At 34.5% G+C, this 27,520-nt stretch overlaps 1 non-coding gene and 1 pseudogene across 1 annotated transcript; both read right to left on the bottom strand.

The window, feature by feature from the left end:
- Nucleotides 1–3,091: 3,091 nt before the first annotated feature.
- On the bottom strand, nucleotides 3,092–3,198 carry LOC112440166 (U6 spliceosomal RNA). Its single transcript, XR_003028354.1, has one exon. It is a non-coding gene; the product is annotated as a U6 spliceosomal RNA (small nuclear RNA).
- A 14,093-nt stretch (nucleotides 3,199–17,291) lies between these two features.
- LOC117980795 (ATP synthase subunit a-like) overlaps nucleotides 17,292–27,520 on the bottom strand; it is a 47,928-nt pseudogene continuing 37,699 nt past the window's right edge.

The raw sequence follows: 27,520 nt of genomic DNA, 5'->3' as shown, positions 1-27,520 counted from the left end.
ATACTGCTTAGTTTAAAGGGTACATGTGCATGTTTGTTATTTAGGTAAACTGCGAGTTGTGGAGGTTTGGCTACAGAATATTTTGTCATTCACATAATAAGCATAGTACCCAACAGGTAGTTTTTTGATCTCAGTCTCCTTTCACCCTCCCACCTCAAATTGGCTCCAATGTCTACTGTTCCGTTCTTTGTGTCTATCTCTACTCAATGTTTAGCTCCCACTTATAAATGGGAACATGTGGCACTTGATTTTCTATTCCTGCATTAGTTCACTTAGGATAATGTCCTCCAGCTCCATCCATGTTGCTGCAAAACACATAATCTCATTCTTTTTTTTTATGGATGTGTGGTATTCCATGGTGTACATGTACCACATTTTCTTTATCCAGTCTACTGTTGATGGACATTTAGGTTAATTCCATGTATTTGCTATTGTTTATAGTGCTGTGATGAACATACAAGTCCATGTTTCTTTATGGTAGAATGGAGTATTAGTCTGTTTTCACACTGCTGATAAAGACATACCCAAGACTGGGCAATTTACAAAAGAAAGAGGTTTATTTGACTTATAGTTCCACATGCCTGGGGAGGCCTCACAATCATGGTGGAAGGCAAGAAGGAGCAAGTCACATCTTACATGGATGGCAGTAGGCAAATAAAGACAGCTTGTGCAGGGAAACTCCCATTTTTAAAACCATCAGATCTCATGAAACTTATACATTATCATGAGAATGCATGGGAAAGACCCATTCCTAAGATTCAATTATGTACCACTGGGTCCCTCCCACAACACGTGGGAAATGGGAGCTACAAGATGAGATTTGGGTGGGGACACAGAACCAAACCATATCAAATGGTTTATATCCCTTTGAGTATATACACCCAAAGATGAGATTGCTGGGTTGAATGGTAATTCTGTTTTAAGTTCTTTGAGAGATGACCAAATTGCTTTCCACAATGGCTGAACTAATTTATCTTCCCACTAGTGGTGTTTAAGCATTCCCTTTCCTCCGCAGCCCCACCAGCACCTGTTATTTTTTGACTGGTGTGAGATGGTATCTTCTTGCCATTTTGATTTGCATTTCTCAAATGATTAGTGATGTTGAGGATTTTTTCCTATGCTTGTTGGTCCTGTGTATATCTTCTTTTGAATAGTGTGTTCATGTCCTTTTTAGTGGGGTTGTTTCTTTTTTTGCTCGTAAAATTAAGTTCCTTATAGATTCTAGATATCAGACTTTTCTCAGATGCATAGTTTGCAAATATTTTCTCCCATTCTGTGAGTTATCTCTTTAACCTGCTGATGATTTCTTTTGCTGTGCAGAAGGTCTCTAGTTTAATTAGGTTCCATTTGTCAAGTTTTGTTTTTGTTACAATTACTTTAGGCATCTTTGTCATAAGATCTTTGCTTATTCTTATGCCCAAAATGATATTTCCTAGGCTTTCTTCCAGAGTTTTTATAGTCTTAAGTTTTATATTTAAGTCTTCTTTTTTTTGTTTTTTTGAGATGGGGATCTCGCTTTGTCACCCAGGCTGGAGTGCAGTAGCATGATCTTGGCTCACTGCAACCTCTGCCTCCCAGGTTCCAGCGATTCTCCTGCCTCAGCCTCCTGAGTACCTGGGATGACAGGCATGCACCACCATGACAGGCTAATTTTTGTACTTTTAGTAGAGACGAGGTTTCACCATGTTGGCCAGGCTGGTCTTGAGCTCCTGACCTCAGGTGATCCACCCATCTCGGCCTCCCAAAGTGATGGGATTACAGGCATGAGCCACCACGTCCAGCCTACATTTAAGTCTTTAATCCATCTTGAGTTGATTTGTATATGGTTTAAGGAATGGATTCAGTTTGTCTTCTGCATATGGTTAGCCAGTTATCCCAGTGTCATTTATTGAATAGGGAGTACTTTCTCCATTGCTTGTTGTTGTTGAATTTGTTAAAGAACACGTGGTTGTAAGTGTATGGGCTTACACTTACTGGACTCTCTATTCTGTTACATTGGTCTATGTGTTTGTTATTGTACAGTATCATACCATTTTGGTTACTGTAGTCTTGTGATATAATCTAAAGTTGGGTTATATGATGCTTCCAGCATTGTTCATTTTGCTTATAATTGCCTTGGCTCTTCAGGCTCTTTTTTGGTTCCATAGAATTTTAGAATAATTTTTTCTAATTCTGCGGAAAATGTCATCGGTAGTTTGATAGGAATAGCATTGAATCTGTAAATTGCTTTGGAAAGCATGGTCATTTTAACAATATTGATTCTTCTTATTCCTGAGCATGGAATGTTTTTCCATCTGTTTGTGTTGTCTCTGATTTCCTTGAGGAGTATTTTGTAATTCTTGTAGAGATCTTCTTTCATGTTAACCTTGAAAAATCTGATGAGTATGTGTCTTGAAGATGCTTATCTTGTATGTTATCTTGCAAGGGCTCTCTGCATTTTCTGAATTTAAATGTTGGCCTTTCTAGCAATGTCAGGGAAATTTTCATGAACAATATCCTCAAATATATTTTCCAAGTTTCTTGCTTTTTCTGTCTCTCTTTCAGGGATGCCAATGAGTTGTATATTTGGTCTCTTTATATAATCTCATATTGCTTGGAGGTTCTATTCATTTTTTTTTCTTGGTTTTTGTCTGACTGAAATAATTTGAAGAATTGGTATTCAAGCTCTGAAGTTCTTTCCTCAGCTTGGTCTATTCTGCTGTTAATACTTACAGTTGTATTATGAAATTCTTTTGGTGAGTTTGCCAACTTTATCAAATCAGTTCGGTTCTTTCTTGAAATGGCTATTTCATCTTTCAGCCCCTGTATTTTTTTACTGGATTCCTTAGATTCCCTGCATTAGGTTTTGGCTTTCTGCTGAATCATGATGATCTTCATTTCTATCCAGATTCTGAATTTTATGTCTGTCATTTCAGCCATTTCAGTTAAAGACTATTGCTGGAGAACTAGTGTGGCCATTTGGAGGTAAAAAGACACTCTGGCTTTTTGAGTTGCCAGAGTTCTTGTACTGGTTCTTTCTCATCTGTACGGGCTGATGTTCCTTTAAACTTTGAAGTTGCTATCCTTTGGATGGGTTTTTTACTTTTATATTAAAAATAGGGAATGCTTCACAAATTTACATGTCATCCTTGCACAGGGAACATGCTAATCTTGTCTGTATCCTTCCAATTTTAGTATATGTGCTGCTGAAGTGAGTGCAAACAGTTTTTAAATATTAGTTTTACTTTATATTTGTGATGCATATGGCTCATTAATATTGAGAGAAATAAGAGGCAATAATATAATTTGTCAAAAATGGAAAATAGACTCAATCATGGTTTGCTATTATCATGTCAATGTTAAAAATGTGGCATACACCTTTTATTAAATTAATTTGATTCTATTAGATTAGTAAATCAGGTAAAATATTTAAATCTAATTGGGATGCAAGCATTTGTACTTCTAATGAAGAAAAATGTACTGAATATAATCCAGGGTAAACCATTAACTTTTCATATTATTCTATTACAATTTTATGTTATCTTTATAGATTTAGAAGCTATAACCGCAGTTTTGTTACATGGATATATGACATAGTTGTGATGTCTGAGCTTTTAATATAACATTGAACTCATTAATTTCTTATCCCTAATCAACCTCCCATGTTTCTGAGTCTCTGATGTCTGTTATTCCACTCTCTTTGTCCATATGTACACATTATTTAGCTCCAATTTATAGGTAAGAATACCTGGTATTTGACTTTCTGTTTCTAAGTTATCTGACTAAAGATAATGGCCTTCAGTTCCATTCATGTTGCTGCAGAAGACATGATTTCATATTTTTATGGCTGAGTAGTATTCCGTGGGGGGTGTGTGTGTGCATGTGTGTGTCTGTGTGTCTATTACATTTTCTTTTTTTAATCATTCATTGATGGACACTTAGGTTGATTCCATGTATTTGCTATTTTTAATACTGCTGCAATAAATATATGAGTGCAGATATCTTTTGGATATAATGATTTCTTTTCCCTTGGGTATATATTCAGTAGTGGGATTGCTGGATTGAATGGTAGTTCTGTTTTTAGTTCTTTGAGAAATTTCCATATTGTTTTTAATAGAGATTATATTAATGTACATTCCCAGCAATGGTGTACATTCTGCTTTCTTTGCATCCTCGCCAACATTTTTTTTTACACTTTATTAATAGCCATTCTCACTAGTGTAAAATGGTACTTCTTTGTGGTTTTAAGTTACATTTCTCTGATGATAAGTGATGTGGAACTTTTTTTCATGTGTTTGTTGGCTTCTTATGTATTTTCCTTTGACAATTGACTGTTCATGTCTTTTGCCCAACTTTTAAGGGGTTATTGGCTTTTTCCTGTTGAGAAGTTCAAGTTCCTTGAAGATTCTGGATATTAGCCTTTTGCTGGATATGTAGTTTGCAATTATTTTCTCCTATGCTGTAGGCTCTCTGTTCACTCTGTTGATTACTTCTTTCACTGTGCAGAAGCTTTTTAGTTTTAAAAGCCCATTTGTTTATTTTTGTTTTTGTTATATTTGCTTTTGAGATCTTGGTTATGAATTCTTTGCCTGGGCCAATGTCCAAAAGAGTTTTTCTTAGGTTTTCTTCTAGAATTTTTATATCTTCAGGCCTTATGTTTAAGTCTTTACTCCATTTTGAGTTAATTTTTGTGTATGGTGAGTGATACAGGTCCAGTTTCATTCCTCTGCATGGGGCTATCAAATTTTCCCACCACCATTTATTGTATAGGGTGTCCTTTCCTCAGTGTATATTTTTGTTAACTTTGTCAAAGATCAGTTGGCTGTAGGTATATGGCTTTTTTCTTGGTAATTTTTTTATACTAAAGACGTTGACTGAATCACATGAAAAAAATCAATGTTTATAGAATGAGTTACATGCAGTTAGTATGTAACAGATCTTTTCCATTCAAAGTAGTGCTTTTTAAAACTATCTGATAAGTCAAGTTCATGATAACTAGTATTTGTTGAGGGCTGAAATAGTATCAAACATTGTTCTAAGCACTTAACATGAATCAAACTATTTAATTATCATACCAACCCAATTTGCCAATGAGAAATTAAGGCACACAGAGGTGAAGTGATTTGCTCAGAAAACGAACCTTTAACACCTGGCAGTCTAGCTCCAAAGCCAAAGTCTTAAATTATCTAGTCCATAAACACATTTTTAATAGAAAAAATCAAGAAACATCTAATATATCCTTAATAATTACTATTGCACATTGTTTTTGTATGTATCATTATAGTTGATATGGTTTAAAAGACAGGGGTGGGTAGTGTGCAATTTGAGCAATCATATAACTGGATCTTATAATAAACTAACACATTACTAATACAGACCTCTTATATTAAAAATTTAATGACAAAGAAAAAAACGCGTGCTGATTTAAATGCAGGTGGAATTCACATACCAGAGCCTCTATCAAGAAGTGCTGTTAACACTATTTCAGCAAAACAGTGGAGAACAGACCAACAAACAAACTTATTTAAATGTGATAGTTTCCAATATCTTAATCACTGCATCACAAGATGATTTTCCCCAAATCATGCTGCTATAAAGACACATGCACATGTATGTTTATTGAGGCACTATTCACAATAGCAAAGACTTGGAACCAACCCAAATGTCCATCAATGATAGACTGGATTAAGAAAATGTGGCACATATACGCTATGGAATACTATGCAGCCATAAAAAAGGATGAGTTCATGTCCTTTGTAGGGACATGGATGAAGCTGGAAGCCATCATTCTGAGCAAACTGTCACAAGGACAGAAAACCAAACACCACATGTTCTCACTCATAGGTGGGAATTGAACAATGAGAACACTTGGACACAGGGTGGGGAACATCACACACCGAGACCTGTCATGGGGTGGGGAAAGGGGGGAGGGATAACATTGACGAGTTAATGGGTGCAGCACACCAACATGGCACGTGTATACATATGTAACAAACCTGCACGTTGTGCACTTGTACCCTAGAACTTAAAGTATAATTTAAAAAATACAATGCAAATCCAATGAATAATGGAATTTGTATTACAATTTTGGCATACATTCATCTTGTTGGAATGAATGATTTTTCTATTTTTCAAAATGTGTGCAGTCATGTGTCACTTAACAACCAGGATCTGTTCTGAGAAATGTGTCATTAGGCAATTTTGTCATGTGAATGACATAGAATGCACTTACACAAACCTAGATGGTTTAGCCTACTACGCACCTAGGCTAAATGTTGTAGCCTATTGTCCTTAGGCTACAAATTTATTCAGCATACTGCTACACTGAATACTGTAGGAAATTGTAACACAATGATAAGCATTTGTATATCTAAACATATAAAAGGCATAATAAAACTACGGTATTTAAAAAAGAAAAAAAAGAAAGTGTTAATTTTTCCCCAGGGGAAAACTGTTCATGAGCTATTAGCTGGGAAAGTGGGTTAAAACTGAAGCATTCAGCCTTCTGAGATTACCAAACAGTAAGGTGAACTGGTATACCTGCCCTCCACAAATGATTTCAGCCTCCTAGTCCCTTAACCAATTTTGTTGTAAAGTGTAGCGTAGTAATAGCCACTGCAGATGGCTTTTTCAAGGAAAATGGGCAAAGTAACTAGAAATTCAAACAAGTTAATATAGCTTGACTTAATTTATTGCATTTTAATTAGTTTTGTCCAGTGTTTCTTCTTTCTTTTACATTTTTCAGTTTATTTTTTTCTACCTTACAGGGAATGTTTTGTTAGAGACCTACTTATTTTTCCTTCTTTAAATTTGTGGGGCATACTTAGAATTCCTCTTGTAGTTCTAGTTCTTAATCTTAAAGATAAAAAGATAGTCCAGATGCCAGATGGTCTATATGCATTGTGTGATTCATTGAGTGTCTTCTTTATTCCTCCCTTTAATAAAATCTTAAGTTGTTTTACATGATCTCATTTGCATTCTGCAGTCTTATTAGCATTCATCATAATCACCGAGAGAAATCACAAAGATAAATCATCCCTTATTTCTTAGGTGCTTCATCAGTTTCTTGCTTCATCTCACAGAGCTTTTACAGAGCAGGAAAGCTTGTAAAAAGATTATTTTTCTTCTGTGAAATCTCACTGTATCTAAAATATTGTGAGCCTTTTTTTTTTAAGTTTTTGGGTTTCAAAGAACATGAAGAAATGTCCTTTCCTCATATCTTGTTATGGGCAGTCTCACGGCATATCATTCTTAGATGTTCTGAATAATCTCAAAGTAAAGGGGGAATTTTGGATATCAAATATTAGCTGAAAAATTAAAAAGTGATTGTTGAAATATGAAGCACAATCAATAGCACTTTTCTAAGAGAATGCACTGATTTGCTTCTCCTTGCAGAACTGAGATACTGTCTTGTTTCAGTCGATAGTTTTTCAAATGAAGATTTTGTTACATAACTTCTTAAAGTTCCAGCAAGTATGTAGGAATGACATTGAGCATAACTGAATAAACTTTTCTTTTTAAAAATGTTATATTAGTCTCAAGAAAGAACTTATATTTGGAGGTTAGATTAAGTTTAAAACGGAAAAAAAATGTTCAATTAGAATATTGTCTTTATAAAATTCAGTTTTATAAAGTCTCAAGATTCAGAGCTCAAAATCTGAGCATACGCTTTAAGGAGTATTAAAATAAACTTAGTGTGAGTTTATACAGCCTAATAGTGAGAAAACTATTGCTAGAAAGGAGGATGTCATTGAAAGGGTTATGTACTATAGCAAACATTTCTAAAATGAAAACAATCTTAAAATTCATATCCTCAAAGCAGTGGCATCAACCGTTACAGATATTGTAATAGCAACATATGCAATGCAATGTAATACATTATCTGCTTGTGATGTTTCCTTGGTGGCTTTATGAAAGAACCACTTTAAAATGGCATTGCTTTGATTCTCTTCTAAGTGGCTGTGGGTTCTAACCTAATTTTTTACCCAATTGACTCTATAGGAAAATGGAGACAGTTCAATTTCAGACCTCTCAACATGGAGTGCTGATGAGAGCCAGTAAATCAAAACAATGCTTGGGCAAAACTGTACACAGCAAACACAGCAAACAATTTCATGTTTTCATTATTTTCATTGTTTTAAATTTTGAGCAAGACAAGATAGAGATAAATGGACTAGGAGAAAATCAAGAGATTACAAGGAACTGCAAATAGAATTACATGTGACCCAGCAGTCTCATTACTGGGTATATACCCACAGGAAAATAAATCATTTTACCAAAAAGACACCTGCTCTTGCATGTTTATTGCAGCACTATTCACGATAGAAAAGACATGGAATCCACCTAGGTGCCCATCAGTGGTGGATTGGATGAAGAAAATGTGGTCACCATGGGACACTACACGGCCATAAAAACGGAAATCATGTCCTTTTCAGCAATGTGGATGCAGCTGGAGGCCATTAGCCTAAGTGAATTAATACAGAAACAGAACATCAAATACTGCATGTTCCCACTTATAAGTGGAAGCTAAACATTGGATACACATGAACACAAAGATAGGAACAATAGACACGGGGACTCCAAAAACGGGGAGGAAGGGAGGAGAGAAAGGGCTGAAAAACTACCTATTGGGTCTACCTATTGCGTGTTGAAAAGCTACCTATTTGGGTGACAGATTCAACTGAAGCCCAAACGTCAGCATCATGCAATGTATCCATGTAACAAACCTGCATATGTACCCCCAAATCTAAAATTAAAAATAATAATATTAAAAATAAAGATACAAAAAAACAAAAAAAGTTTGAAAAATTCCCAAAAATTTAAGCTTGTATAAATCAACTTAAAGGAATCATTGCTAAATTTTTATAATACTTATTTCCAGTCTTCTAGTCTTCTTCTAATTCTTTTTAAAAATCTTAGTGTTAGTAAAATACACATAGATTATTTAGCTTTTTTATGCATTGTTTACCGACAATGATGACATACTTTTTCTAGAGTTGATCTATAAGACTGTAATTATCTATGACATATAATTACATCTATAACATATAATTAAGTCACAGAACCATTTTTAGAAAAGTTACGTCTTCAGTGTTTGATAAGTGCATCAAATCATCCTAGTTAGCGTTCTGTTCCCTACATATATAGTGGGGATGCACATTCATACCACTCAAAGGCATTATCCTTCTTTTTCTCCACTAGACAATTGTGGATCACCTATGTGAGGGTTTTTTACCTGTGCTGATTCTGAGTGTCATTATTGTTTTATATGTGGCTCAAGATGTGGGAACGGCAAATTACTAGAACTGTGTATAAGGTGAAGTTAATGTATTCAGGAGCAAGGCAGGAAGTTCAAGGTCAGAGAAATCCTGATATCAAAAGTGCTTTGTTTCTGAGCCCAGATCTGTTATATCACTGGAGTGTCAATAAAATCTGGAAATATCAAAATATATTTGTGGATATGACATATTGCAGAATGAACCATAAAGTAAGCAAAAATAGGTAAATGAGACAAAAGACAGAGGTTTTCATTAGCTTTCACATTTTATAATTCTCCATTCCAAATAGAAAGATATTACAGTCAGTTTTGCCTTAATTCCTATTTTGAAAACAAATTTGGTCCAATGTGACTAATATATTAGGGAACCATTTGAGCATAACTTGAATTTCATGTTTACTTATGCTTGATTTTATCTGCAAGAAATACTCTGAACCAAAAAACTGTACCTGGATGAATCCAAGGCATAGAAACACGTAAGAAACACACATGTACTCACCTCAAACACCTACCAGCTACCTCAGTTCATTGTGCATATTTTGAGCCACGCCCATCCATATCTGGTGCTGGAAATTTCTATCTGATTTCAGATTACCCTCCTCCATCACTTCACAAAAATTCGTAACCTGTAATCCCTCAGATACCCACTTCCAATTTTTCACCAAGTAAAATGTTATATTTACTATAGTAGTTATGTATTTTTAAACAATCAAATATGTAAAATTATGCTAAAGTTTTTATTACTTTCTTTTCCTATTTTTTATATATCACAAAGTTGTTTGGTGTTATGCTCCGAAGCCCATTTTTCCTTATTCTCTCTAAAATTTTATTATTGATTTTGCCTAGAGCGGAAATTTTTAGGAGTTCATGTCAGGTTGCAGCAGAACTGTTTGGATTTTATGCTGAGGGTCTCAATTAATGTATAAAATCTTGTTTTCTTAGTTGTTAAATGTAAATAGATATTAAAAATAAATTTTAAACTACATAAAAATTGGGATACAGGTTAATTATAAAAACTTTCACTTGTTAAATTTAGAAACATATTAAAATACATTTTAGACAGAATCAATTGGAAAAAGTCTCACTAGATAACTCATCTCAATTTTATTTTTTAAATGCTTAGAAAAAATGTGAAAAATTATTGGCTTTAGAGTAAGCTATTATGGAGACACATTAAAGTCTAGAATAATCATGGCTATGCTACTACCATGAACTGTACCATAATATCTGAGTCCCATATATAATTTATTTAATATGAATCTTTAAACTTAAGAAAAGGAAATTAACATAAATAAATAGGGACAAATAACATGCCATTTTATTCTGTTGGTAAATCATTTGTAGAGTCACAGAAAATGTTGAAGAAGAAAAGAGAATACAAGGTAAATTGAACCTGCAAGCTTCCAGCAACTTCCAAAATTAGCTGATTTAAACTTAATTAATGCTGATGTCTCTAAAATATGTTTTGCAAAATTTTAGAAAAATGGTAGCATTTTTATTATTCATTAAGAAACTGGTTAATGTTGATCAAGTTTAAACTCATTAAGTCCTAAAGCATGTATTAGCACCTCATCAACATTTTTTTATGCAAGGGCTGAAGGTTTGATAGGCAACTTTTATTAGAAAGCTCAGATGCCACAATTTGCATTAATTATAATTTTTGTTTTTTCTACTTTTAAAGGTTTTTCTGCTTTTAAAGGTACCTTGCTTACTGATGATAAATTGCTTAAAAATAGATCATGGATATTATTGTCAGCCTTAACTGTTAAATATCGAAAGATATTGTTGATACCCTTCATCCAAAGACCACCAGGAGCAAATCTACAGTCAAATAAATGTGGGCTTGTTGACTCAGTGCAATGAGAGAGACAACATACTACGGCAATGATGTGGTATCTCAGTAATAGGATGTTAGGAGGGGTGTGCTACAGAATTTGAACTTGTGTTAATGATTTGTAGAACAATTCAAACAATTGTGGTTTTTCTCAGGATTGCATCATATTAAAAGTGGAGGCAGTTCTATGATTGAACCCTTATATTTTTTATCTAGAAGGCAGGATGAATGAACTGGAGCTAAACACTAATTAGCAAAGAAACAAAAGTTTTTCACACTAGCCAAGAGAGAGGCATGTTTGATCAGTTTTGTGGTTGGTGCATTGCAGTCTTGTCTGGTGCGGGTATTCTGTGAAATTGTTTATCATCAACAGGAAAACACTGTGGTCCAGCTGTTAGTGCCAGACCAGCTCCCATCTAATAGCTTTCATCTCCCACATGCCACATTTATTAATTTCTGCTTTATATACTTTATACATAATGTTATTTTCTTGCCTATTTTTAGTTTTCAGCAGATTTTTCCTTTTATTATTATTTAGGGTTTATCTTGAAATAAATACATTTTGTATAATATAATACCTGATATGAATATCATATATAGTTTTTTTGTTTTCTAGGTATAATAGTTGCTATGATTTTTTCCATTCCTTTATTTTCAACATGTATATTTTTTTCCACAAAACATGACTTCTGTAAGCTTCATATAGCTGGATTCTAATCTCTCTTGCGCATCCTCTCTCAATCTCTTTTGCTCAGTAAATTAGCTTACTCCAGTAACATTTACTGTGATTAATGATCTATTTGTATTTTTTCTGCCATCTATTTGTATTTTTAATTACCATGATAGTATTAGTTATCTACTGGCTATACAGCAAATTATGACAAATTTAACAGCTTAAAATAATACATATTTATTAGCTTATGCTGTGATGTAAATGTTTACATCCCCCCAAATTCAGATGTTGTAATATTAACCCCTAAGGTGGCAATATTAGGAGGTGGAGTCTTTGGGAGGTAACTAGTTCATGATAGTAGAACCTTCAAGAATGGAATTAGTACCCTTATAAAAGAGACCTCAGAGAGCTAGCTGACCCCTCCAACTGTGTATGGACATGGTACATGGGACATGGTACATGGTACAAAGGCAGTGTCTATGAGGAAGCAGTTCCTCCTCCTGAGACACCAAATCTGTTGCTGCCTTGATCTGGGACCTCCTAGTTCCAGAACTATGAAAAATAAATTTATGTTTTTTAATAAACTACTTAGTTTATGGCAGTTTTGTAGCAGCCTGAATTAACTAAGATATATTAACAATCTGTGGGTCATAAATCCAGGCATATCTTAGTTGAATAAATCTTCTGCTTCAAAAAACTGAATCCAAATGGTGGCTGCAGCTGTCTGAATACTTGACTGGGGAAGGCTTCACTTCCAAGATCACGCATATGGTTTTTGGTAGTTCCTTAATGGTTGTTAGAGTGGGGTCCTCAGTACTTATCTGTCTGTTGGTAAGAAGGCCTCCTTCAGTTTCTTGCTATGTGGACTTCTTCATACGGCAGCTCATAACACATCTTGCTTAATCGGAGTAAGCATGAAAGAAGAGCCACAGAGAGAGAGAGACACAGACTGAGACAGAGACAGAGACTGGAGAGAGGGAATATGCAAGCCAGATGAAAACTACCATCTTTTATTACCTAATCTTGAATGAAACATCCCATCACTTTGCATGTTAGAAGCAAACCACTGAGTGTCAGATAGCTGGCAAATAAATAACAAGATCTTCAGCTGAGTTGAATCTGCCTGATAGCATTTAAAATTTTGTTTAATTGTCGCTATGGCTTGAATGTTTGTGTTTCCCCAAATTTATGTTCTGAAACCTTAATCCTCAATGTGGTGTTATTTGGAGATGGGGCCATTGGAAGGCAATTAGGTCATGACAGCTGAGCTCTCATGATGGGATTAGTGCCCTCATAAAGAAAAGTCACAAGAGAATTCACTTCCCTCCAATCTCTTCCATGTGAGGACACAACAAGACTTCCATCTGGAAACTAGGAAGAGGGCCTTCACTAGGAATATAATCAATATTCACCTTGATGTTGAAAGCCTTGAACTTCCCAGCCTCCAGAACTGTGAGAAATAAACATTTGTGGTTTACACCACTCAGTCTATGGTATTTTTGTTATAGCAGCCTGAACTGAATAAGACAGTTTTAAATAAGATATTTTGAACAATTATTATTTAAAATATACTTTTTAAAATTGATGTATTATGTTATAATTAAAACAATAAATATCTATTCGGAGTGAAAAAGAGACTTAAATATTGATTACTGATTCAAATATTAAGATTGATTTTTAACTAAAAGAATGTTTGATAGTCCAAGAGATTATTTTAAAATATCAGGTCTATTTTTCCAGATTACTGTGGCAACTTGAACATTATTAATCATAGTAGTTGACATTGACATTATATGAAATTTGATTAATAAGAATAAGCTAGCATTGTCTGACTCATAGTTCACCAAGAAGATATGCTTGAAAAATGTGGGCACTGCTGAAATAATTTCTTTTGTTGGTAGAAATATCAATCGCAAAATAAGAGTGGCAAGCGATCATCTTTATCATTTGTCTTGGATAAAAAACTCTTCGCTATTCATATTATTTATTGAAAGCCTTTCAAATTGTTTAATCAAATCATTGCTAGAAACGTGCATTATTTTTCGCTGATAAGCAGTGTAAAATGGACTGATTTTCATTTTATCTGGACTTCCTTTAATTGAATGCCTTTAGAATGAATGAGACAATTGTTCATATAATTATGAAAAAAATTTACTTTCCATGGTACTTTCTGTTTATAAGTCTTCCTTTATTTTTCAAATATGAAGTCAGATGTTGTCTTAATTGATTCTTTCAATAATCTTTTGAAGTGGATGAGGTAGCTATTGTATTTAAACCTCAGTTCTTCCTGTGAAATTAAATTAAAATGAAGTCATTCTTTCTGAAGAAAAATAATTCATATTCCACCATGTATAACATTTTAAAGTTTTCTGTCTTGTAGTTAAGATGCTTCATTTTAAACTAGTAATCTTTATTATTCAATCATCCCTGGAGAATTAAGAGCATTAACATACAATATTATCCCGATGCAAAGTTCTTATTTGTATATAGACTTCTTGGTGTTGATGATTGCCAATGTTTCTTTCACACTCTCTAACGACATACACTTGTGAAGGAAAATAAATCTTGGGACCCCAGACTCATTAAGCCAGAGGGAACAGTTAAGCTGGGAAGTGGGTCACGCAAACCTGCCTCTCCCTTTTTGTTCCTAAATAAGGTGGTTACAAGATGAGAAGCTACACATCTTCCTCATATTTTGCCCACAAGGAAATTCTTAGCTCCAAGATATTTACCCTATAGTATTTCTGTTAAAATTCACCATGGCACGGTAAATGGTTAGCTTATATCTTTACAGATGCAGTCACCCCTCTGCCCACGTGGCACAAACGCATATCTGATTGTTCTCCTGCCCCACTTATCTTTGTTGGCTTATGTAAAAACACAGAATCCCTGCATTTTCCCCTATTTGTCTATGCTACCTTATGTAAAAATGCAGATTCACTGAGTCAGACGAAAGCATGAATATGTTCTTTCTAGTCCCCTCTTACATGAAAATTGTGTACTTCTCAACATCTAGCATTTTATATAGGCCGTTGTGCCTATAAAACTTCAGGCTGCCTGAATGAGAATAGCTACCATAACGAGTGCCATGTGGCTTATGGAGGAGTAAGCAATGAGTGACTTTAGATCGGTTTGGCGTAGACAAATGGAGCCTGTCATGATTATTCCCCATAGGGATAGCATGAGGAAAGAGTAGGCTATGTATTCTGTCATGGGGTTAAAGATTAGAGTGAGCCATATCATTCCGTAGCTGCCTTATTTTAGGAGTACTGCTGCAAGTACTATTGAGCCGGCAATGGGGGCTTCTACGTGGGCTTCAGGGAGTCACAGGTGGGGTCCAGAGAGAGGCATTTTTACCAAAAATGCCATGATGTATGCTAGTCATAGAAGGTTGCTGGATCAGGAGGTTGCCAATTCTTGGGAAGTGTATGTTGTTACTAATATGTTTAGTAAGCTGAATGCATTTTGAATATAGATAAGTGCTACGAGCAAAGGTAAGGATCCTACCAGTGTATAAAATAAGAAATATAAGTCTGCGTTAAGGCGTTCTGTTTGATTACCTCAACGAGTAATAATAATTAGGGTGGGGACTAGCGTGGCTTCAAAGAGAATATAAGGTGATTAGTTCTGTGGCTGTGAATGTTATAATTAAAGATATCTGTAGAGAAACTAACATTAAGATATAAAGCTTTTTTTGCAGGAGTGATTCTTTGGATAGATGATATTGGCTTGCTAAAATTATAAGGGGCAGTAACCAGTATTAGAATTCAGTAACCAGAATTAGAAGGGGTGATGACAGTGGATCAGGAAAGAAAGTTAATAAGAAGTTGGATGAATCATCATTAAATTGGTTGAAGAATAGCAGGCTGATGAGACTGATGAGTCAACTGTGGGAGGCTGTATTAATTCAGATTATAGAGTTCTTAGAGCAAGATGTTATTGGAAGTAGTATAATAGTTGGGATAATAATTTTTAACATTGGAGTAAATTCAGGCTTTGTACATAATCTAGACCATAGGTACTGGAGGACATAACCAGTAAGATTAAACCTACAGCGGCTTCACAGGCTACCAAAACTAAAAGGATAATAGGTATTATGGATGCTAGTGTGAAATGTATGTTTAAAGTTATGAGAGTACTTATGATAAATATTGATAGTATTATGCCTTCTAGGCATAGTAGGGATGATATCAGGTGGGATCGATAGATTATTACCCCTATTAAAGACATAATAAAAGGTAATGTAATATTAATATAAATAGCATTTGGTAATTATAATCTATCATAATTTAATGAGTCAAAATCATTTATTTTGACTTTAATTATCAACTCAGTTCATTCTAATCCTTTTTAGGTTCATTCATAGGCTAAGCCTAAGATTAAAATGATAATTAATATGAGGGCTGTACTAATTATTAATTTTAGGTCAGTTGTCTGAAAAGCTCATGGTAGGGGTAGTAGTAGGGCAATTTCTAGATCAAAGAGGAGAAATGTGTGGCTACTAGGAAAAACTTCATGGAAAAGGGGAGGCGGGTAGAGCCTATTGGGTGAAACCCACATTCGTAGGGGCTGGATTTTTCTGTATAGATGTTAAGTTGTAGGAGTCAAAATGTGATTGTTACTAGTAAGAGTGTCAGTAAGGTGTCAGTTGCTAGGGCTAATGTTAGATTAATTACTCTTTTTTTCACATAATACCAAAGCTAATTGATTGGAAATCAATTGTACTATTTTGTGCTAAAAGAGTAAGATCCTCATCAATAGATAGAAACATATAGGAATAGACATACTATGTCTACAAAGTGCCAGTACCAGGCAGTGGCTTCAAATTCAAAATAGTGGTAGGATGTAAGGTGAAATTTTAGTTGGCGGAATAGAGAGACAGTAAGAAATGTTGATCCAATAATAACATGAAGCCTGTGAAAGCCTGTAGCTATGAAGAATGTTGAGACGTAAACCCCGCCAGAGATAGTGAAAGGGGCTTCGAAATACTCTAAGGCTTATAGAAGTGTAAAGTAAATACCTAGGGCAATTGTGATGGACAGTGCCTGAAGTATGTGTCTTTGGTTACCTTCTATTAAGTTGTGGTGAGCCCAAGTAATTGAAACTCCAGGTGGAAGTAAAACAGATGTATTAAGGAGAGGGACTTCTAGAGAGTTAAGAGGGTAAATGCCTGTTGGAGGCCAGCATCTCCCTAGTTCTGGAGTCGGGGCTAGGCTAGAATGGTAGAATGCTCAGAAGCCAGCGGAAAAAAACACCTCTGAAATAACGAATAAGATTATTCTGTATCGAAGGCCTTTTTGGACGATTGATGTGTGGTGGCCTTGGAATGTGCCTTCTTGGGTAACATCACGTCATCATTGATGTATTGTTAATGTATTGGTTAATAGGCCTAGAGTTAGTCAGGAGGGGAGTAGAGTTAAAATGAAATCATATGGCTAGGCCGGATGTTATCAGTAGTGCTGAAAGGGCTCCCGTAAGCGGTCAGAGGCTAAGGTTAACTATGTGGTAAGCATGAGTTTTGTGGATCATTATGTGTTGTCGTGTAGGCAGAGGCTTACTAGGAGTGTAAAGACATAGGCTAGAATAAGGGCTACAGCAAAATCAAGGATGGTTAGTAAAGCTAGAATAATAAGTGTAATTGAAGCTGTGGATAAACTAATAGTTGATAATACTAGAGTAGCTCCTCCAATTAAGTGCATTAGTAGGTGGACGGCTGTAATGTTGGCTGTTAATCGTACAGCTAGTGCTATTGGTTTAATGAATAGGCTAATAGTATCAATGATTACTAATATGGGGATAAGTGGGATAGGTGTGCCTTGTGGTAGGAAATGGTAGGAAGTGGGTTAAGAAAGCTTTTGTCTTCAAGTGGAAGCTGGTGATCACTGCTCCAGCTCACAAAGGAATTGCTATCCCTTAGTTTATTGATAATTGAGTAGTTGGTGTAAATGAATGAGGTAGAAGTCCAAGAAGATTAGTTGAACCAATAAAGAGAATCAGGGAAATTAACATAAGGGATCAGGTTCGTCTCTTGATATTATGCATTGTTATTATTTGTTTAAATACAAGTTGGATTAGTCACTGTTGAATAGAGGTCAGTTGGTTGTTGACTAAATGGCTAAGGGTGGGAAGTAGCATAGTGGGAAATAAAATAATTAAGATTGCCATAGGTAGACTTAATATTTATTGGGGTAATGAACGAGGCAAATAAATTTTCATTTATTTTAATTCTCAAGGTGTTGAGTGTTTTTGCATCTTAATTGCTTTTGGTGTGGGATTCAAAGGGTAAATAAAACTTGAGACTTTTAATTGAAAAATGACGAATAGAGTTATGATTATGGATAAAATAGTAATGAGTCACATGGATGTGTCTAGTTGGGGCATTTTACTGCAGGGGAGTTCAGAATCCTCAATCTTTAACTTAAAAGGTTAATGCTAATTAGCTTTACAGTGACATTGGAGTATGGATATAGATCAGGTTTCAAAGCATTTTAGGGGGACCATTTCTGGAACAATGGGTATAAAGCTGTGGTTGGGTCCACAGATTTCTGAGCATTGGTCATAGTAAAGGCCTGGCCATGTGGTGGTCAAGGTCATTCGGTTTAAGCGCCTGGGGATGGCATCTGTTTTGAGGCCCAGTGATGGGACAGCTCATGAGTGTAAAACATCTTCTGATGAAATTAATACACAATAGGAATTTCTATTGGGAGAAATACTCGATTGTCAACTTTGAGGAGTCATAGTTCTCCTGGTTTTAAGTCTGTTGTAGGGATTATGTAAGAATCAAAGCCTAAGTCCTCATAATCTGTATATTCATAAATTCAGTATCACTGATGGCCAATTGTTTTGACAGTGAGAAAGGGGTTATTAATTTCATGTATCATATATAGGATATGTTGAGATGGGAGGACAATTAAAATTAGGATAATAGCAGGCAGGTACGATATTCCATATAGTTTCTACTTCATGGGCATCTGTAGTGCTAGTGTGTGTTAATTCTGTTGTCACTATGAGGGAAATAATATAGAAAACCGGAGAACTGATTAGGAAAACAATTATAAGAGTGTGGTCATGAAAATTAAGTAATTCTTCTATAATAGGAGATACAGCATCTTGAAGACCTAATTGAAATGGATGAGCCATTAAGACACATAGGGTTTTAACCTATAAGTTAACTTTGACAAAGTTATATAATAGTTTTACCAATATCTCATGGAAAAAGTCATAGAAGTTATGAGATTGGCTTGAAACCAGTTTTTGGGGTTCAATTCCTTCCTTTCTCCCTTTAAATTTGGAGCCCTCAAAACCATCTTCAGAGAAAGGGATAGACTTGTCTTCTGGGAGTGCATCCTTAACTTTGGCAAATAAACCTCCTAAAATGACTGAGACCTGTCTCGTCATTTTTCTCAACTGACACACTTATAACCAAAATTCTTTTGGAAGTTAAAGCCAGTTTGTGTTATAGCCATTATCTTCTATACACAGACTGTGTATGCTTACATAATGTTCTTGTCAAATGTACAACTTGATAAAATTGTTTTATTTAGTCCCATTGATTATGAGGATTAAAGTTGTTATAAAGAGGTTATTAGCAAAGTCAATTCAGGCATGGATAATTTATTAATATGGATAATTTATTAATTCAATACATTATGGATAACTTACTGATTTTTTAGTAAATGGATAATTTATTAATTCAACACATTATGTTATTTAAAGGGGATTATAAAAAGAGGAAGCAAATATATTCATAATAAATCATCATGAAATTCAAACTTGGCAATATTTTATGTTACACTTTGAGCATAAGTGACAGTCTTTGCGTCTCTTGTTCCAAAATAAAGCTAAATGATTCGGAAATTCAACAAATAAATAAAATCTTCTTAATCTTATATTATGTGTTGGTCTCTACTCCTCCCTTGCAAAATTTATTCAGACAAATAGATTTAATAGAGCAAGTAATGCATGACTGTGCTTTATACAGCCACAGAATAAAAAACTTAGAAATAAAACTAATGTTTAATAAAATACACTTTTTGATGTATATTCCACTTTGCATTACTTATCCTGTATTGCTTAATGTTTTGATACACGAAAGCAACATACAAATAAATAAAACATCCCAATGAAATGAGCCTTGCTGTGATACTTTACCTAGTGGAAAAAATAGTTTATTATCAATTTTAGTTAATATGGTATAAGTTAAACATTTAATTATTTTAGTGTAGTGCACAGATAAAGATTGTATAAGAATTTCTATATTGTGGTAAAATGTTATCTTTTTCTTCATTTTAATATTAATCATATTTTAAAATATAAGGTTTAAATAATCAACTAAAACTAATATTAAAAGTATAAAAACATATTACTCTTCATTTTTTATTTGAATAGTTTACAAGTCCATTAGACTTTTGAGATTTTTGAGACTATATTATAATCAAACAAGTACATTCAAAGTAAACTTTGAAAGGGCTGTTACACTGTGAAATACCCCATGGATCCTCTGAACCCCAAAAATCTGAGACAGGTCTCAATTAATTTAGAAAGTTTATTTTGCCAAGGTTGAGGACACGCACCCATGACACAGCCTCAGGAAGTCCTGATGACATGTGCCTAAGATAGTAGGGGCACAGCTTGGTTTTATACATTTTGGGGAGACATGAGACATCAATCAATATGTGTAAGATGTATATTGGTTCAGTCCAGAAAGGTGGGACAACTCAAGGTGAAGGCGGGACAAACAAGGTAGGGAGGGGGCTTCCAGGTCATAGGTAGGTAAGAGACAAATGGTTGCATTCTTTTGAGTTTCTGATTAGTCTCTCCAAATGAGGCAATCGGATAGGCGTTTATCTCAGTGAGTAGAGGGGTGACTTTGAGTAGAATGAGAGGCAAGTTTGCCCTAAGCAGTTCCCAGCTTGACTTTTCCCTTTAGCTTAGTGATTTTGTGACCCCAAGATTTATTTTCCTTTCACAAACTGAACTAAATAATAAGTAGTAAAGAAACATGAAATCAAATAATTTTAAATTGTATAAAATTCAATATACCTTGAATTAATTTTGGCCATTGAAATATTTTGTTGCAATTCTCCCTTATAAATGTGTACATTAAAATGTTTTTAGATAGCTTAAGAATTAAGATTAGAAATATTTGTATTAAGACAAAAAATATTTTCAATTCAGGTACACTTTTTAACGCAAGATAATTGTATGTGAGGAATGATGTTAACAAGTTGGTAGAACAGAAAGCCCCAGACCGTTTTCCTCCAAAGACAATTGATCTAACAGCAATATATTTCCAAAAAGCTTTTATAGAAACTTCAGAAACCAGTTAAGAATTTGTAATCCTCCAAGCAAGCAAAAAAGCCAAGAATAGTCACATTGGAAGGGGTAAGAAAAACCGTTGCATTTTCTCTTTGATGGCCCTTCCCTAATCTGGCACAGCTAGGAATAACCAGGAGAAAAGGTTCAATTTACAGCTATTCTCTTGTGAGGAAACGTAAAGAGTGGGTCTCATGTTCAATGTCCTGGTGTTTGGGAGGTGCAGAAGGAACTGGTTTCTGTTTTGCCTGATTTGTAGCATTGATGGAGAACTGGCATAATTTGGATGGCTGGAGGCTTCTGAGAACAAAGGAGAGACTGGTGGGTTCTTGAAACACAGTAGAGCCTGGACTACTGTAGACAGACACCAGAGGGAGGAAGAGAATACGAGCTGCTAAAAAATAAACTTTGCAACTTTTCAAATTGGAAAGTTAGATCTGCAAGCCAAGAGAAGTTATGTCTCCAGAAAAAGTTGGAGAGGGCTCCAAAATATTAAGCTGGATTGAGTAGTGAAGCTCTTCCACTCTGTGAATCCAGTCTTTGAGGACTGGGAGAGGTAACTGTTTTGTTTTAAGTGCCAAAATCCCAGTAAAATTTAACAAGACATATGAAGAAACAGGAAAATCTGATCAAATCAAAAGAAAAAGAAACCTCCAGAAAAGTATCCTAAAGAAGTGAAGATCTATGAACTACTTGACAAAGAATTCAAAGCAACCATTTTAAAGAAACTCAATGAGTTAAAGGAGAACAGATAGACAAGTAAACAAAATCAGGAAAATAATGCACTAACAATGAGATAGAAACTATATCAAAGAACCAAACAAATTCTGAAGCTGAATAATGCAATAACTTAAAGAATTTACTAGAAATGTTTAACAGCAGACTTGATCATGTAGAAAAAAGAATCAAACTTAAAGACAGATTATCTGAAATTAGCATTCACAGGAACAAAAAAAAAAGTATGAAGAAATGTGAAGAAAGTCTAAGGAACTTATGGGACACCATCAGGCAGACCAATATATGAATTATGGATGTATCGGAAGGAAAATAGGAAAAGGGGCAGAGAGCTTATTGGAAGAAATGGTGGCCCAAAACTTCCCAAATCTGAGGAAAGAAATGAACATTCACATTTGAGAAGTTCAATATACTGTGACTAGGATACACTCAAGAAGGCCAATATCAAGGCAGGTTATAATCAAACTGTCAAATGTCAAAGACAGAGAGAATCCTGAAAGAAGTATGAGAAAAGCAATTTGTTACATACAATGGAACTTCCATAAGATAATCAGTAAAGGAAATAATAAACATTAGAACAAAAACAAACAAGATACAGAGTAGAAAACAATATAAAAAAATCAGCAAAACCAAGAAAGGGTTTTTTGAAAAGAACAACATATATAAAAAATCTTTAGACTAATTAAAAAATAAAAGAGAGAAGACTCAAATAACAAAAACTAGAAGTAAAAGAGGAGACATCACAATATCACAGAAATAAAATGAATTTATGAGACTATCATGAACAATAGGCCAACAAATTGTACAACCCAGAAGTAGATAAATTCAATACGTAAAACCTGCCATGATTGAATCATGAAGAAATAAAAAATCTGGATAGACCTATAAATAGTAAGGAGATTGAATCAATAAACAAAAACCTTCCAACAATAAAAATGCCAGGACTAGATGGCTTCACTGGCAAAATCTATCAATCATTAAAGAGAGATTAACAGAATCATTTTCAAAGTCTTTGAAAAACTGAAGAAGATTACCCAAAGCCAGACAAAGATACTACCAAAAAAAAAAAAAAACCAACAGGCCAATATCCCCTGATGAATATTGATGCAAAAATTCTGAACAGAATACTAGCAAATCAAATTCACAAGTACATTAAAAGAATTATACAACCATAAACAAATGGAATATTAATATACTCTTGGAATGAAAAGATAGTTCAACTTGTGAAAATCAATGTATAAAGCACATTAATAGAATGAAGGTCAAAAACTACATGATTATCTCAAATCATGCAGAAAAAGCATTTGACAAAATTCAACACCATTTCATGGTACAAAACCTCATCTCATTAGAAATGGAAGGAAATTACCTCAATATAATAAATGTTACATGTGAAAAGCCCACAGCTAGCATTATACTTAATGGTGAGAAACTGAGAGCTTTCCTCTAAGATCAAGAACAAGGCAAGGATGCCTACTCTTACCACTATTATTAAACATAATACTGGAAGTCTTAGAGCTATTATGATAGAGAAAGAAATAAAATAAATCCAAATGGAGAAGGCAGAAGTAAAATTATCTGTTTGCAGATAATATGATCTTACACTTAGAAACCATAAGATTCCACAAATTTATCCATTAGAATCAATAAACAAGTAAAGTTATAGATACAAAATACATCTCCAAATACACCTCCAATTTAGTAGTTTTTGTTTATTTGTTTGTTTTTTTGAGACAGAGTCTCGCTCTGTCGCCAGGCTGGAGTGCAGTGGTGTGATCTTGGCTCACTGCAATCTCTGCCTCCCAGGTTCAAGCAATTCTCCTGCCTCAGCCTCCGAATTAGCTGGGATTACAGGCATGCACCACTACACCCAGCTAATTTTTGTATTTTTAGTACAAACGGGGTTTCACCATGTTGGCCAGGCTGGTCTCCATCTGCTGACCTCCTTATCCACCCACCTTGGCTTACCAAAGTGCTGGGATTACAGGCGTGAGCCATTGTACCTGGCCTAGTAGTTTTAAATACATGTACAATTAATAATCCAAAAAGAAAATTATTAAAACAATACCATTTCTAATAGCATAAAAAATAATAAAATATTTAGGAATAAACTTAACCAAGCAGGCAAAAGACTTGTATACTGAAAACTGTAGAATATTGCTAAATGAAATTAAAGTCATAAATAAATGGAAAGGCATTCCCTGTTCATATATGGAATATTTAATATTGTCAAAATATTTATACTACCCAAAGCAATCTACAGTTTCAATGCAATTCCTACCAAAATCCAAATGGCACTTTTTGCAGGAAAAAAAAAAAAAAAAGAAAAGAAAAAACTAAAGGACTCACACTTCCTGATGTCAAAACATGTACAAAGCTACCCTAATTAAAACAGTATGAGCCAGGCACAGTGGTGTGTGCCTGTAGTCCCAGCCACAAGCAAAATGGCAAAATTCTGTCTTACAGTGGAGATGAGTGTTTGAGTCTCTCATGTATTTTGCATGTGAGTGGTAAGATTGGATGTTAATTGGGGAAATGTATTGTCAATATGATGTCCTTTGTAATTTAAATCAGTACTCCTGATTTGCAGAGGAATCTTCAGATTCATGCTGGAATCAGATTCATGGCTTCATGCTGGAAGCCAGTTGAATAAGTTTAAATGTTTGTCTGGGACTATAGCAAAGTCCATGTAAAATGTTCGCTATTACTATATAACAAACTAACCCAAATCCCAGTGATTAAAGCAATAAGAATTTAGCATTTGTTATGAGTTCACTTATCAACTGGGCAAATCTGCCTGTATCGTCAAGTTTGACTGATCTTTTCTGGACTTGTTAACATGTCAATGATAAGCTGACAGGGTTGGCTAGTAGCTTAGCTGGCCATCCAGGATGGCCACTCTAATATATCTGGCTGTCGCCTTGGGTGATGGGTGTGAATAGCCATGAGACTCTTAACATCTAGAAAACTGTTTTTTAGTCAGTGGTTGAATTTCAAGAGCAACAGGGGGCAAAAGGCAACATTTGGAAGCACTTTGCCAAGTTTCTTTCTAGATCACATTTAGTACCATCCTGTTGACAAAAGCAAGTGACGAGGACGGCCCAGAGTCAAGAGCTGAAAAGTCATGTTGCAAAGGACAAGAATTTAAACAAGTTTGAACAACTGGGGGGAATTCTTGCAATAAATCTTCCATCAATATATGCAGTTTCAAGATCCCTCACGCAATCAGTGGCTATGGGGTCAAGGTATAAACATGCCAGAGTCAGGAAGATTCAAGGAAATTTTTAAAGAGTTTTCCAATGAATCAAGTAGAATGAGAACACACTTGTGCTTTGAATTTGCTCTGTCATTTCAGGATTTCTTTTTATCCATGTAAGCTTAGAACAGCAGACTGTAACTTGGAATTACAGTGTTTTTCTCAGCAGTATCAAGGATGATTTTTTTTTAAAAAAAAATAGATTGCATTAAATTATATTTAACAAAGAAATGAAATCTTTAATTTTTATATCAACTAGATATTTTTTTCAAAGTTTCAGGATAAAATTGAAAAATTATGTTTGTCTAAAAGTAAAACTATAATCCACTTATCTAAAACGATTTTCATGAGAAAAGTAAATTTCAATTAATGGCCTATTGGTTTAGAGAAGAAAAAAATACATGTGTATTTTTTAAAGCAGGCACTGATTAAATTTGAAAACTGTACTTCTAAAATGGATTTAGACAAAGAATGATATGTTCTCAATTTATCTATGAGAAGCATTTTGATGCCTAGTTATCCATGAAGTGTTTTTGGAAAAGAAATTTATACTCTCATCAAATGTACTTAAACTTGTACCACTGGGGCTTTTGGAAAGAGAGGGGAAGGGGGGAAGTAGTATACTTAATGTGAACTGAGATTTTCAGAAGAATGGATATGTCTCTAGAGAAAATTGACTAAAAAATAAATTTCATGGAACTTGGGGAGTGTGGTGGTGTAATTAATTATTTAAATCAGTAGACATGGAGTAAAGCAGATTACCCTCCATAAATGTGGCTGAACTTCATCTTATGAGTTAAAGGCCTTAAGAGAAAAAAACTGAGGTCCCTTTAGGAAGTTGGATCTCTGCCTCCAGACTTTCAGACTGAGACTGCAACATTAACTCTTCCCTGCTCTCATTTAAGATTTGCCAGCTCCTCCCACAATCATGTGAGCTGACTGCTTAAAATAAATCTCTCTCCTCTCTCCTTCTCTCTCTTTTTCTCTCGATAGATAGATAGAGGATAGATAGACAGATAGATAGATAGATAGATAGGTAGGTAGATAGATAGATAGATAGATAGATAGATAGATAGATAGATAACCTTCTATGGGTTCTGTTTCTCTGGAGAAACTGGATTAATACAGGGAGTTAAGAAAGGACACACTATACTACCCATGGATGCAGTAATATTTTCAGAGTCTCAGGGTCAACAGTTTATAGAAGCAATACTAATTTGCATAAGAAGTTGTTATATATACATTGTTTATCATTTAATTTATAGAAGTGATTCTAATTTGCGTAACTATTTAGTGAGTGCATCCTACTTTTCATTATATTTTAAAATCAAATTTACTATTTATTCCTTCCCTAGAAGAACCATTATATATGGTTGTACATATTTTTTGCTATACAAGAGTGTCTAGCTGAAGGGGCAAATGGGATGGGAATAAAATCTCTGCTCCACATGTAAATTGATTATCCTGGGAATAGGATGCACTCACCTACAGAGATCTCCTTTCCGTATAAAATAACTTTCACTTGCTAAAGTACAATTAAATGACACTTTGTTTACCTACAGTAGGTGGTTTTTTTGAATTTGCTCGGAGATACTTTATGTGGTAGAAACAATCTTCTCCCTCCCTAATTATTGAGAACTTGATTCCATTTGTATTCTTACATTCTGTGATGACAAAGCTACCTCATGTTGTTTTGTGCAAAAACAATATGTGTGTTTTAAGCCAAACTTAAAAGCTGTGTTTTCTAAAATGAGTAAATATGGACCCTGATGTAAAAACTTATTTATTGGCTAAAATATTGGTTTGTGCATTTGCAAAAAGATATGTAGGGTTTACTCAGGTTTGGATTAAAACAATTATTTTAAATGAAATTTTCAGTGGAATTAATAGAAGGCAATAAAGTGAAATCAAATCATTGTATAAGTCAGGTTATTATCTTGCCATAATTGATTAACATTGATATTTTTAACTCAAAGAAAAAAATAAAATTAAGTGCATCATGTTCTAAGCCTCAAACTTGTCATTTAATTTAAGCAGTCCCATTCTTTTAATGATCTGGTTACATTATATGGAGCTTATGTTGTGGTGGCAAAATGAAATGACATTTTAATCATTTTTCAAATTATGTTGAGCCAAGCGTATGAGCAGTTTGACATAACTTTTTTATCAATTACAAGACTTCGATGTTTCCTCATAGTATTTAAATGCTTCTTTAACTTATTTTCCCATGGTTTTAAAATCACTTAGTCTTTCCTATGAACATATTCAAAATTAAATAGTCCTTTTCTTATTGACTTTGCTCATAACTTTTTACTTCTGTTTAAAATGTTAAGAGCACGGACCCAGTCGTCAGCACGTTTCATCCTCTCCACCTCCCTTTCTCATTTAATCATTATTCCTTTCAATTCTGTCTCCCATCTGCTTCCTTGATCTTTCTCCAACTTCGCAATC

This window comes from Pan paniscus, chromosome 5 (genome assembly GCF_029289425.2).
Source record: "Pan paniscus chromosome 5, NHGRI_mPanPan1-v2.0_pri, whole genome shotgun sequence".
Classification (NCBI taxonomy): Eukaryota; Metazoa; Chordata; class Mammalia; order Primates; family Hominidae; genus Pan; species Pan paniscus.
This window is presented reverse-complemented; position numbering and strand designations above follow the sequence as displayed.